At 34.8% G+C, this 13,571-nt stretch overlaps 1 protein-coding gene and 1 long non-coding RNA gene across 4 annotated transcripts in view; one reads left to right on the top strand and one right to left on the bottom strand.

Annotated features, from left to right (window-relative positions):
• Positions 1-2,193, bottom strand: part of LOC143239971 (uncharacterized) — a 32,714-nt gene extending 30,521 nt beyond the window's left edge. The window contains exon 1 of the mRNA XM_076481685.1: positions 2,063-2,193. The gene's annotated coding sequence lies outside the window, so the exon portion shown is untranslated. The remainder of the gene's footprint in view (positions 1-2,062) is intronic.
• LOC143239974 (uncharacterized) overlaps positions 2,138-13,571 on the top strand; it is a 35,152-nt gene continuing 23,718 nt past the window's right edge. For all 3 annotated transcript variants that reach the window (XR_013021483.1, XR_013021484.1, XR_013021482.1), the window contains exon 1: positions 2,138-2,265. This is a non-coding gene — a long non-coding RNA (uncharacterized LOC143239974). The remainder of the gene's footprint in view (positions 2,266-13,571) is intronic.

The raw sequence follows: 13,571 nt of genomic DNA, 5'->3' as shown, positions 1-13,571 counted from the left end.
AATTCATGTCAAGTTGCAATCTTTAGATCTTTAGCACTCCAGGTGGCAGTTTTGTTCCAAAAATTTATAACACTACTGGAAAAATAGAACTACTTTAACTGGAGGTGCATTAGACATTTCTAAAATTTAAATCACAACCTTTTAACCTACTGCCCACAAAATTCAATATAAAAAAATTTGATGCATCAACCTTATGAATTCCCATAATAAAACTGAATATTTCAATTAGACTACTCCCTGATCTTTCCAGAGAAAACTAAGTGACCTCAACCTGTACACCCCCATAAATACTGCAATCCTCCCCCAACAAAAAACAACAGCAGATTAGAAGTCAACAAACAGAACATAAACTAACTGGTAGTTAACAATAATAAGTAACTAGTCATTAACTGTACTTTGTTATCATACACACTGCTAACTATAACAATGATTTAAACAAGCCTACTCCTTGTTATTATTAGTCTAGAATCTCCACTTGTAAAATTCACAAGCAACAAGTCTTAGTCCTATACAGAATGTTTACAACAATATATTATATGGCATAATTTTGTATCTGTCAACATTCTTCTGTTTTTGTAAAATCTCATAATAAAAATAATTGACATGAATTACTCTGAAATTACTTTATTTATTTTTGCTTTCAACATAAAAACTAGCATATAACAACAAAGCACATGTTTACCGTCATATTCAGCTTAAGTTATTCAAAATAGAAGACAATTATTCAAAATGAAAAATGCACAATAATGATAGCCACATTTTGAAATAGTAACAGACTTGTGTAATACTTTACTTATAAATTACATTATCTTAATAACTGAAGCATTTTACTACTGCAAAAATAGTAACTATTATTACTTTTACAAAATTAATTTTATGGGAAGTTAATTCAACCACTATTAATAGTGTTATGGATAAAAATGTAAAATTTACTAGAGTATTATCAGCAGTCAAATATAATGTACACAAAATGTTATACAGCTTATAACCATAAGCTTCAAGTATAAATTTCTGAAAAAAAAGTTTAATTTAAAAAACAAATGAACATTTCACACTCCACCTAGTTAAGATTTCTTTTTCAACGTTATTCAGCTATGTTTTGTTTTTGTTTTCTTTACATTTACAAAAGTACAATCCTTAAATTTTAATTCAACAAAATATAAAAGTATGCTTTATAAATTATAAACATATTTCAATTTGAAAAACTGTCAAACAATGAAATTCATGGTAAAACTTCTTTGTGAAAATATTCAAAATTTATTATATGTACAACTTTATTTGATTTTTAAAAAAGTCATATTTATTAATACTGAAATAAAACATTGTTAATATTATTTTTGTCCATTTTGTCAATTAATTTAAAACTATCATTGTACCAGAACAATTATTAGTCCAGGGCTTAAGTCCCAATTTTTCTTTTTACTAAACGGTTCTTCCAAGTAAAATCTGCTGTCGAACATCATCATTTCGTTAATACTAGTATGTTAATAGTTGCGGTATTACTTTTAGTAATCTATTAACATTATTAACACTAACAGCTTCGTGTTTAGTTCATGCCTATACTGTATTCGTTGAATTGTATCTCTATACGTTTTCACTTAAAAGTCTGTTTCTCGTCATCGCGTATTACATTCAAAATTATAACGTAAACGTTACACTTATTTAACGCTGTTAAACTTAAAGGCCAAATATGATACGACATGACAATTTAGAAAATGAAAAGCGTAAAGTTTCGCTCATTTTATTAGTTTAATTCCAGTTTCTAATCATACAATTTATCTTCAAACATACATGTTAGTCCCTATTCAAAATAAAAAAATACAATTTTTGCACACTCTAATGTAGAGCGCCACCTTGTGAATTGTTATCATTTTTATTTCGGCAAAAGCGCCATTTTCTTTCGACACAAGACTGATTTACACTAATTTAGTAAATAAGTACTATGGTATTTCAGTTAATAATTATTTAACATAAACATAAAATGAGTTAACATGATCATCTTACATTTTAAAACTATTTTTAATGAATACTAGATATTAAAATATAACTATTAAAATCCAACCTTTTACTCAAACGTCTAAAAACTGACGTCAAAAGACCTCTAAATGTCAAATCCCGGATATACGAGTTTACGAGACTAAATGCTGCTTGTGAACATTTTGTAATAATGCGCAGTAGATGAGAGATCATAAACTTTATACTAAATATACAAACCACGAAACTTAATAACTTCTAATACATGTTCCTAATCGTAAAAAGTAAAAGGTATGAAGCTTTTAAACTAAGTATATAATGAATAACTAGTTAGTAGTTAAGTTAGTTGATCTCACATACAACTACAATAAAGTAATACTCTGCGAAAATGAGGCTTGATAGGCTTTTAGGTAGTGTACTGGTTTGAGACTATTAAATATGGCTGTAAGTTAAATTAATATGAGGTAATAATGTCAACATATGCCGTTAGTGATAATAATCGCAAGATAGATATAAAACAACTAAATTGTGAACGTCTGAAAATATATGTACTCATTGTCAAGGTTTCTTTTTCTAAGTCATATCTTGATTATTCTTTAAAATTTGGTTATAGAGTAGTTCATCTTTATGCGCAAATGAATTTATGTATGATCACGTGATGATTTTCCGTGTTTGGGAGTGACCTTTAGATAAGCCTACTTTAGGCTTAACTTTTTAAACTAAGTGTATCATTAATTAGGATTTTTATATTTACAATGAAACTCAGCAATAATATACTACAACGGAAGAGGTCACAAGCATGTTTAATGAAGAAAACAACAACACTTCATTGACAGAATAATGAAATGGTTCAGCACTCTTTTGAGAGCAATATGTTGAATAATGATTTTAACGTATGTACGACAAAAGACCATATGTTCCTCCATTGTTGCTTATCTGTTTATCTGTATTTTATTTTTTACGAATCCAACAATTGCACTGAATAACTTACAAATATTTACTACTACTGGTGATTTATAATATATTGCCATATGTTTCTAATTGTAGAAGTTTCGTATAGTGTGTTTGTAACAGTTTCATCATGAATGCGTTGTCCAGAAAATATTTAAATTGTTTGTTCTAGCCATCTTAGCGGTGTTATTCTCTAGAACAGATAATATCTACTCTACAGAATGGGATGTTGCAGTAATTGTGTGTAGAATGGGTCAACGACTGCAACGTCCTTTGCTGACTGAGCAGATGATGTCTATGTTACAGCCAACGAATGCTATGAAAACATAACCAGTCACATTGCTATGATATTACAAAGAATGCATGCAACATATCTTGTTGGATCTATACATATATACTTTCATTGTTCTACTCCTTTTTCATCCTACTTGATTTGACAGAAATAGTGCAAACTCTGATCCAGTATAGGTGATAATCTTTTTATGTATACTAGTGCATATAGTTTTGTTTGCTCTTTCCATTAACAAAAATAACACTATGTTACAAAATTTCTACTTTTTCTTGTTCCTGGACAGAAAGTATTATTTCCCAATTACTTATGCCTAAAGTAAATGGAAAAGTCCTATTTTTTTTCTTCAAACTTTGCTTTTGTAAACTGGGTAATGAAATTTTCAAATTTACCCATTTTCCAGAACATTCCAGGTGGATTCAGTGCTGAGTAGTTGATAGAGAATTTTCTCGAATTTACAATAATTTTCAATACTTTTCTAGAATGTTGTAGAAGCCTTAAAGCTGTGCTGCTCCATAACGGGATTAAGTATCCATCCCTTCCCCTGGCTCATTTGGTGCACCTCAAAGAATAATACAACAGCATCAAGACCTTGCTAGAATCCTTGAAGTATGATGAATATGACTGGGAAGTTATCGGAAACTTCAAAATGGTGGCATTCCTGATGGGTCTCCAAAGAGGCTTTACCAAGTTTCCCTGTTATCTTTGCCTTTAGGACAGCAGGAACACTGCAGCGCACTACACTAGGAAGCACTGGCCACAATGGACCAAGTTCTCTGTGGGGAGGCACAATGTCAAGTGTGAGCCACTAGTGGACCTCCAGAAGGTGTTGTTCCGACCATTGCACATACAATTGGGTGTTATGAAACAGCTTGTCACAGCTTTTGATAAGGAGTCTGCTGCCTTTAAGTATCTTCGAGACTTCTTCCCTAAGCTGTCTGAGGCAAAGATCAAAGCTGGTGTATTTGTTGGACCACAAATAAAGAAGATCCTGATTTAAAATAATGACTCACTTTGAAAACAGAAGTACTCACCACAACCAAAAGGGAAAGTTTGTTACTGGTGAATTAAAGTTGTATGAAAGAGGTGTTAAGTCTAGATGAAGTCTCCTGGGTGTAGGACTTTTGCTCGTGCTATAAAGATCCTGACACTGACTGCCTTCACCTGCAGAGTCAAGAAGACCTGTCAATGTCTAAACAACCAGGGAAGTAGACTGAACCTTGTTGTTGAAGATGAATCCCAGAACAAGGGATGTAAGGGCAACTAGGAATCATTAACCTGGATTTCCATCAAGTGAATCTGAGATCACTTGAAGAAGCCTTCACAGGACTCCCAGGTTCTTGGTGGCTATGGTAATGGTCATATTAATGCAGCTCGAACTCTGACCCAGACCACCAATAATCAGTAAAGAAGGATTGCATATGTTGCTGTAACAACCACTAATAAAAGCTGTTTCCTCAACAGGAAAGACAGTGGATGCTGATGTATAAAGACTGTGAACTGTATTGTGGTGAACTTCTCCAGTAAGAGAGGTATCGAGTCAAATCAACCATAGACCATGATATCTAGGATCAAATAAATCTGTATGTGTTGAAGTGGCCAACTCATTGCTTTACCACCTCAGGCTGAGGACTGATAACTCATTGAAATATTTTGAGGTCCCATTTTATAACTATCATTTGCAGCTTTTAGGAAACGTAATTGAGAGGCTTTATCCAGCCTCATCGGTTTCTGTGAATGAGGATAGGATTTTATAACTATTGCTTAAGAGGAGAAACGGAACTCTACTATTTCTTGAAACATGTAAAATAGATATCTACCCAAAATGAGTGGATCAAGAAATAGGCTCTCAAGTGCCTGATCTCAAATATGAATAGTATTACCCTCGAAGCTACAAAATAACGATATAAGAAGCAGCAATAAAACTAAGAAATGGTTGTCTATGAGGTGCTTTGCTAATTAAACTTTGAAAAACTGGATGTTCCATTTGGCTGAGTTCAAGGCTCAGAAGATAACCAACTACATGGGTGATCTTTGTCAATTTTACAGGAAGGTATACTCTGCAATGGTATGTGCAGATCAGGAATCTCTAGACTAAATTTGCTGAAAATTTCCCACTGAAGGCAACATCAGGGTATGAGGGATATCCTCACTCTAACCAAAGTAATTTCCATTACAACCCAATATGAAGTGGTATCTTCAGTGCAGTCATACAAAAGGATAAAGCCCAAAGCAGTAACTGTGGTGGCTACCCCTCAAATGGACGGACATAGTTAGGCATTTCTATTACATCAGGCTATATCTGGAGTGATGTTTAACCAGTAACGCACACACCTTGGCAATCAAACTGGTTTCTAGTGTATAGGCAAGGTTATCTAGATTCATCCATGGGGTGCTTACATCTTTGTATCCTTATATATGATACATGACAGTAATTTCTCAACCTTCTTGGTTTGAGAGGATCAAAACATAGGTTTTAGATGTGGACTGGTGAGGCACTGACAGAGAAGATACACGTATTTTGACTGCAGCAAATATGATAAAAGTATCGGTTTCAACCAGTGACTGAGCAAATGCAAGCTAAACTACAATGCTAGTACTGTATTGGACAAAAGGTATGGTAAAATTCTCTTCAGTAGCCATCAGATCTACAAGTTCAGCTTAATCAATAACAAGTGGTAGATGGCAAATGCTTTTGAAAACTAATTGTGCTAAAGAGGGGGTTGACTCCTTACTTGAGAAGTACTGCAAACTGCTTACACCAAAAAAATAGTGGTCAACCCAGCTATTACAGGCTGAATGACGCTTCATGTTTACTTTTGGGGATAAAAGGCCAACAAGTTGATTATCTTGTTGACACAAGAGCAGTAAGAACCATTTAATCTTTCAAGCTTTCCATTTCAAATCACCATTCTGACCAGTGGATATTGACTTTATTCTGTCAAATGGTTAAATACTAGACATTAAAGAAAAGGTGGATCTATGGATCTGCCTAGAAAATATTGCTCAGCAAATGAAACTAGTCTCCTCTGGCCCCCGATTTGGTACTTCCATTCATAGAATGGATATACTTTGAAGTTATCCACCAGTTTCATTGTGAACTGAGGTTCCACAGAAAGATCACCTAGTGTCAGCCAAGTTGTACCGAGAAATAATGGAATATATGAACACATGTAACAGAAGGAATAACAGTAGTTCCCTCGACACAAGTGTTATTCTGTGATTTAGTCGGGATAGCTTAGTGTTCTTGTACTATATAAAACAGTTATAAAAGCTATTCACGAAATAAACTGTTCATGTCCAGAAAGTAGACAGCATTAGCTCAAATAGTCATCTGTCTTACAAAAGATAAAATTCTAGTTTTGTTTTGTAATTATGAATGATCAAGTATCTCAATATTTATGTTGCATGTGAATTTTAATTTATTCATGTAATTTCACCTACTCATGAACATTTCCACTGAATCCAAGAGAAATGATCCTGCCTGATGACTTTGATGTCATTCTTATAAATATAAAGCTCACTACCTCCCGAATATTTCAGTATCGAAATTAAAACTTTCTCATACTGAACTCAATGAAAACAACAAGTTTGCTGTGTCTTCAACTAATTCTTCGCAGTCCAGCAACCACAGTTAACTTCATAATTTGAGGCCTTAACATTCAGATGAAATTATCTTGCTCTTAATCATATGTTGCCTACAAGTTTGTCCTCAGTATTTTATACACTGTGTGATGCAACACCCCTAAATGATTTTGGGTAAAGCTTCATACATCTATGCAATAAATCATCCATATTTATATATATGTTTTCATATATACTCATATCTCAATGTTTATTAATCATTATATACACATAAGTAGTCGTCTACAAAATGTCTTTGACTTGTATGTTTTTACCATGATAATCAAATAAGGTTATATCGATAGTCTATATGTTGAGAGTTATAATTCAGTAACATGCCTTTTATCTGTCAAACCTAGCAGTTATTTTTATATGTATCATGCAAGAAATAAGTACGAGAATAATTTACCCAATATTTATGTTTTTGTTATGTCAATACCCATTCATTCAAGCCTCAGCTAAATACATTAGTCCACAGTAAATGTTCTTTTACTGTTCTATATGGTTTTTGGCATTTATTCAGGTGCTTGCACATCTCACTTATCATAACTTTCAGATAGTAACCCTCAGTGTATTTCTTCTCAACAACCAAGCTAAGATACTCTGAAACAGTATCTTTACTTTCTTCTGACTAGTTTGTTCAAAACACAGATTCCTAATTAAACAACAACAGGAGAGACTACTCTGTAACGTAATGTTGTTGTTTGTACATATGATGCATGCTACTTCTTGTGTCATGTGAGCCCTGGATCTTATATGTTTATGAAATAAATTAATGAAAAATACTAGATATACACCTACTCCTATTCCATTACACTGTCATGGTCTTGTTTTTACCATGGCAGCACAGAAGTTTCATTAAAGCGTGGTATAGAGGATTCAAATGAGTGCTTTCACACCTTGTTCCTTCATCTCAAATGTACATTGGGTTGAGTAAAAGCTGATATTAGCATAATAATTTTGATAATCTGACCATAAGCGTCGATAATAAGATTATAAAGAAATCACTGAGTTTCTTGCTAGGTAACAAGTTTAAGCCAGACTCTGACTACTGTGAGCTTCACAAGGTCGGAAGAGATGTTGTTCCTCCCCACTATAAAACTGAAAAACTCTACATGTGTTTGCATAAGTGCACTAATTCCTTGTTTTGTTTTTAATATAGCCATTATTATCAGCTGCAACAGAATAGTTAAGGCTATGGCAACAGAATCTAATGTGTGGCCAAATACTAATACATTATAGACACACAACAAGAACTTCTCCATTTACTATTGTTTAGGCATAAGCTTCATTACCCAGTTAAACTAGAGTAAACTATCTTTAGTGCTGAAAGACGTTTTGGTTCTGTTTGCATCATACAACTAAGTCTTTGCAATGTTGATATGCATGTCATCTCTCCCACTGTATGACTGAGAAATTCTGCTTGCGTGTGCATAAATGCACATTCCCTGGTTATAATTATAATAACATCTTTTGCAGTACCTTGATTAATCTCTGGCAACAGACTCATATATGGAGTAAAATGTCAAGAAATCATCCACATTGATGAGGCATCACTCCCTTTCCTGCTCAATAAGCATAAGCTCTATCAGCCTCTTGAAAGTGACAACGGTACTACACAGGCCACAAAACATGACCTAGAATTTGTACAAATCATCTTGAGCTCTGAAAGTATCTTTGGCTCCATTATGATCATCTAGTCTGATTTGCCAGTACCTGGAGGCCAGATTCAAAAAGTTGAATTATTGGGTACGTTCCAGTACGTACAGACATTCATCCGTATGAAATAATATAAATACATGAATCCGCATTATAGCGTTTATCCAATGGAAATCAACACAGAACCTGCTACGGAATTTGAAGCACGTATAATTCTGTCCTTTGCATTCACTGTACCTTGTTGCTGAATATATCCGTAGTGCTCCAGTGAATCCTATCTGGTGGTTGTTTGATTGAAGGAGTATCACCTGTGTTGATATGATGGAATCAACATTAACGTTATTGCCAACATCAGTCAACTCCACTTCACTTACACTTCTGATGACCATTTCAATGGGAACGTTGAATGCCAATTGCTCATTATTGCACAACAACAATGGGAATGTGTTCCTCAATGAACAGATCACTATACACACTAATGCTATTTGCTTTCTTAAAAGAAATAAACGTGTTTCAGGCAGTGCTTAACAACCCTTACACATTATATCAACAAACTAGACTTTTTTAGTAGGTACTTTGATTCTCTACACAAGGTATAATATTTCTGATTTCGTTCTGACATACACCAGTTGAATTTTTTATAGCAACTCAGTTCACCTGTTGCACAAACAAAATTGTCAGTTTTTACAGTACATTCAGATAATATTGATGCCTGGATCAAGGTCTAAAATGACCACTTTATTATCTGATACACATGACCGAAATTTAGCCAAAGTTATGCTTTTATATTTATATTTAGTATATCATCATTCACCAGAACAAAATTAATGTTAACTCTTTCACTACGAGTAGGCTAACGTGTGTATGTCATCACATTTTAGAGAATTGCATTCAATATTTCATTAAACTGCTTTATTATCAAAACATGTTAATAAACTTCCCATCAAAATTTAGTTAATAAATCAATTATTATTATTATTTAAGTTTGTTTGTTTTTTTTACTTTTAAAATGAAGTGTTTCAAAAAGTCCTTAATCTCTCCTAATATGAGAAATTGCGACTTTTGATCTCGGGTCTTTTCTCTTCTCCAATTCATTTAACTCCATCTTGAGGAGCATGAAATTTTAACGTAAATTAATTATTATAACACATATGCAACTAAAAGAAGGTTTAATTTTTATAGCCTTTAATCTTATTTGTTTACAGAGCTATAACGTAGAAAACTCAAACCCATTTGTCACGGCCAGAATGTGATACATTTTCTTTTTTTTTTCTCACAAATTTCCAGTAGTTCTCTCTGACGTTTTGTACTATATTGTTTAGAACCAAAAAAATAAAGCTTCTTGTCTATGAAATGACGTATTATATAGCGGAGGTTTTAAGACAGAGTATTGTCTACTTCGTCTTTAATTTGAAAGTTTCTCTCGTGGTGTTCAATCTGAAAATAGAGTATGTGAAGACCATCTCTTGAACCTAAAGAGGCATAATCTAGCTACTGGTCATTGACCTCCGATGTCAAAATAGCAGTGCATTTCCTGTCTTTTGTCCCTGAGAAAGTCCTGGATATGCTTGAGAACCAGTAGAGAGAACTATTGTATTCCAAGGCTTCCCTTAGTCGCATGACCAATCCTCTCACAGAGTTATGGGATAATCTTCAGACTATCAGAAAGTAAGAAATTTGGACTTCTCAGAAACTTTGTGAATACTCTTCTCGTCTTGATTATTTCATCTATTTGTGTTGAGTGAATTTTTTCACAGACCATCGTGATAAAAATGCCACAAATAAACTGGCCAACAGACTGATGATTAAGCACAGTGCTATACCTAAGAGTCCTCAAGGGATTCGTGCGAAATGTACAGTTTGGAAGGTACAGCAGGAGGTACTTTTAGAAGTAGAACCAGCATCAAGTAGGATATACCACCTTTAAGTATGACAGTCTACTCGATGAGAACTATGACATTGTCAACGTGTTTGTATCTGAGTGATTTATTTCCTCCAGAATATTTAGTATTTTTATTCATTTTTGTCAGTGACGACGAAATTCGTATTCTGTCTGTGATACAGGTCCACAATCCCGTATTCGAAGTTCAGAAATTCGAAAAGCTCTGAAGACCGAAGTTTTTGTTCGTAGATTGTGGAGCGTTAGTATAACAGTTGACCCAACTGACCCATGTCAATCAGGTGTGACGTGGCGGCGTGGCCCAGTCTGACAGGCGGGTCAGTTGTGTCTCAGCGCTCCTACTGGTCACACGCGTGTCTGCTATTTGCTGATATTTTTTCTTGTTTTTATTTTGTGACTTTGTGTTTAATTTCACTGTGAAAATGTCAAAAAGAGCTACAGATATCCCTATGGGTGAGAGTGAGAAAAGGAACAGGAAGCATCTGACGTTATCAATAATGCAGAAAGTGGAGTTATTGCAGAAGCTTGATCGTGGTGTGTCTGTGCGGCGCCTTACTGAAGAATATACAGTGGAGCGCCATTAAGCCGCGGACCAGTAAACCGCGAAATCTCTTAAGCCGCTGTAGCAAGTCTTGTGAGCGAGGATTATCGCGGCTCACCGCTAATTTAAGAACGTGTAAAAACGCGGCTTACGAATTTAATCCTGGCTTTATAACTTCAAGGGGATATTTAAAAAAGATTTGCTTTAATTTGGGAAATAAATAAAATATATTACAATAGAAATCGACCGTTAATCTACTTTATCCGCTCTCTATGTCAGCTTTATAGAGGCCGCCATTGTTACCGAATCACACCTCTCCATACATTAAAGTTAATCCGCGGTAAATCCGTGAACAAAGTGATCAATAATTAAAGTATTATTTTTAATTCGATAATCCGATATAATGATCACGCAATGGCCCGGATGAGGCTCCTCGGCGGAGCTGTTGGCGACTTCGGCTCTTCAGTCACAAAGGTTTAAGCAGCGGACCACTTAAGCCGCGGTTAAGCAGGTTGACCCCCGAAATACCGCGGCTTAACGGCGTTTCACTGTAGTGTCGGAACTACCACTCTATATTATTTAAAAACAACAGAAAGACATGTTACTGAAACTTTATAGTGACATAAACTATAGTAAAACACTGCATAGTCTTTATTTATTCCACTTAGTGTGAATATTTATACGTTTTTGCTGCAGTACTAATGTTTGATTATGGGGTGCTGCCCTGGACCATACTGGGATGATAAATTTGTTATAAAATCCAAAATATTCCTAATTTCGAAACACAACTGGCTCCAAGGGTTTAGGAAAAGGGATTGTGGGCGTGTATATGCTTTTCGAGTATTGTATTTGATTTGCTAGTGTGAAAGACCGTATGTAACAAAAGCGGCAGAAAATGAAGTTTAGTGGTTTTATTATTTATCTAGTCAGTGGAGTCGCTATGACATTTCTAGTGATGTTGTCTTGTTTATCAGTTCTTTCTTTTCAGTTTGCAATAAAATTTGAATAGTTTGAAAGCAGCTGAGTTTGTTATTTATCACTAACTTGCATAGCTAATAGAAGAAGGGAATGACAATTCGTCTTCCAGTTCTACAAATGTATATAAGAATTTATCCATATGAAATATGGTAGGTGAAATGCTGAAGTTATCTATAGGTAGATTTCCAGAAGACTATAACAAGTCATCACTGATAACTTTATGGGGAACGAAACTGAAGCATAATGGTTACTATAAAAATAAAAAAAACTCAAAATTCCATTTGAATAATAATACCCAGGCCTATTAGGCTCAAACGTCTACTTTTTATTTGCGTTGAAACTGTTATTTTGTATTCATTTTTCATGACTAAAGATTCTTTTTATTTTTAGTGGTGCAACTTTGGAATATAATTATTTCCAGAGTGGTAATGCTGATTGGGTCTTTCGTCAACGACTTTTTTGGGTTTTATTATTGGTGAAACATATGGGTATTTTTGGGCACCTGGATGTAGCCACTGAAATTAAAAAGAAAACAACCTTCCATATCAGTTTTCAGCAAGCGAAATAAATCAACAAACCTCTACTGGAATATACATTCACATATTCTACTGCTTAACATTGGATAACTTTGGACAATTTTTCGTAATTTTGTATAGAATTAATAACCGTTAGAAAGCAGATCTTCTTTCCCCACCCCCACTCCGCTATTCAAACACAAATAAAGTTCACTGAGACAATTTGCTAAAGAAAGTTTGTTTTTGAATTTCGCGCAATGCTACACAAGGGCTATCTACGCTAGCCGTCCCTAATTTTGCTTTCTAGAGAGAAAGCAGATAGTCATCATCACCCACCGCCAACTCTTGGGCTACTCTTTTACCAATGATTGTCACTTTTTAAGACTTCTACAGCTAAAAGGGTGCGCATGTTTGGTACGATTGGGATTCGAACTCGCGATCCTCATATTACGAGCCGTGTGCCTTAACCAGCTGGTTATGCCGGACCCTATGAGAAGTAGGTTGGTTTTAATTTAATTTTTGTTTTTATTCTTGATTTTCCTGGGCCTTTGGCTTTCTGATAGGGATGACGCTAAGTTCTAATCTATCCAAATAATAACCATCGGGGCATCAGAATTGGTCTTAGAAGGGCGCAGAGCCTAAGGCAAGTACTCAGGATTAAGTTCTCGAATGTAGGTGTCAGAATTATACAATAGACTCAGCCACTGATGCAGTACCAGTGAGCTCCATATAACATAACCTTGGATAGATCGCTGTCATTCACTGACCGACCAGTCAAGCGTCCTTTTATCTGAGATATAAGTGCCGAAAGATTGCAACACAACTGATAAGTGTTATATATTTGGGTATAAAAACGATTCTAGAAAGGAAAAAGGAAGATTTTGTTTGTTTGAAGTTATATGCAAAGCTACACAACGAGTTACCTGTGCTGTGTTCACCACGGATATCGTAACCCGATATCTAGCGTTGTAATTCCGCAGACATACCGCTGTGCCAGTGGAGAGCAAAAAGGAAGATTTTGTTTGTTTGAAGTTATATGCAAAGCTACACAACGAGTTACCTGTGCTGTGTTCACCACGGATATCGTAACCCGATATCTAGCGTTGTAATTCCGCAGACATACCGCTGTGCCAGTGGAGA

Source organism: Tachypleus tridentatus, chromosome 13 (genome assembly GCF_004210375.1).
Source record: "Tachypleus tridentatus isolate NWPU-2018 chromosome 13, ASM421037v1, whole genome shotgun sequence".
Classification (NCBI taxonomy): domain Eukaryota; kingdom Metazoa; phylum Arthropoda; class Merostomata; order Xiphosura; family Limulidae; genus Tachypleus; species Tachypleus tridentatus.
Note: the sequence above shows the minus strand (reverse complement) of the source record. Positions and strands in the feature narration are given on the sequence as shown.